This window comes from Aquarana catesbeiana, linkage group LG04, assembly GCF_042186555.1.
Source record: "Aquarana catesbeiana isolate 2022-GZ linkage group LG04, ASM4218655v1, whole genome shotgun sequence".
Lineage (NCBI taxonomy): Eukaryota > Metazoa > Chordata > Amphibia > Anura > Ranidae > Aquarana > Aquarana catesbeiana.
In genome coordinates, this window is record NC_133327.1 from 584,680,709 (window position 1) to 584,681,812 (window position 1,104).

The window sequence follows — 1,104 nt, forward strand, 5'->3', positions numbered from 1 at the left end:
AGCTTCTTGGTCACATGGTCTGGTACTCCGTGCTGAGATGTGGCTGAGGCTGCGCCGATCCAAAGGAATATCCAGAATACCGCCCAGGGTCTAGGCCTAAGTTGACCAGTAGGACCCAAACATGTTTAATAAACTGATTTCCACTCAGGGGGTTGACCTGAAAAGGCAGTAACGGGCTGGAGACTGGCTGGCTGGGTAGGTGAAAGAGCAGACGGTCAAAAGATCGTTGCTGGGCACCAGGTGTTGCTGGTTCGAAAGAAGTTTATATCCACTCCGGGTCCGGTTTGTTGCGTTTTCCATAAGATAAAGGACATAGTGGCTTGGATACCGGCCAGGTACAGCCTGATAGGGGTATGAGGGAGAGCCAGCTGTGTGTGGCAATAAGATATAAAGGCTAGGACATGAGTGACATCATCTACCTAGTTCCGGGACCAGTGGCAAGGAACCTACGGTAGGTGTTCCAGGCCGTGGGATAAGCCTTTAGTGTGTTGCTAGACAGTGAGTGGTTGATGAGCCAGGTTGCATTGGCAAGGTGTGGCTTCAATCCATTGTTAGTTGAGACCAAGGTGGGAAAGGAGTGGATGATGGGTTGGCTCCGGGTTCCTGCTGGAAGAATGAGACAAAATTGGAGCGGGACAGTACATCGGCTGCGGTATTGCACTTGCCAGGGATATGCTTACAGTAACTGTTAAATTTGGTGATGTAGTGACAATTGCAGCAGACTGCGCAGGAAGGACATGACGGGGAGCGACTTGGATCTACCCTTATTAATGATGTCAGCTGTAACCTGGTTGTCTGTGGTGAAGAGCTCTGTCTGATCTGTCCACGTGTGGCCGCAGACTTGGGCTGCTGCCATGATGGGGTACAGCTCGAACAATGACGAAGATCGAGGGAAACCAGGAATCAGGCAGATTTCCGGGGGCCAAGGTCTGGCAAACAAGTGATGGCCAAAAATTGCAGCAAAGCCAGTGGAGGCTGCAGCATCTGTGACTACCTGGGGCGACTGAGCTGATACTGAGGGAAAAACATTGATATGTCGTTCCAGTTGAAGAGGAACTCGTCCCACCTAGCCAAGTCTGCTATTGCTGCTGGGTCTAGTCTGAG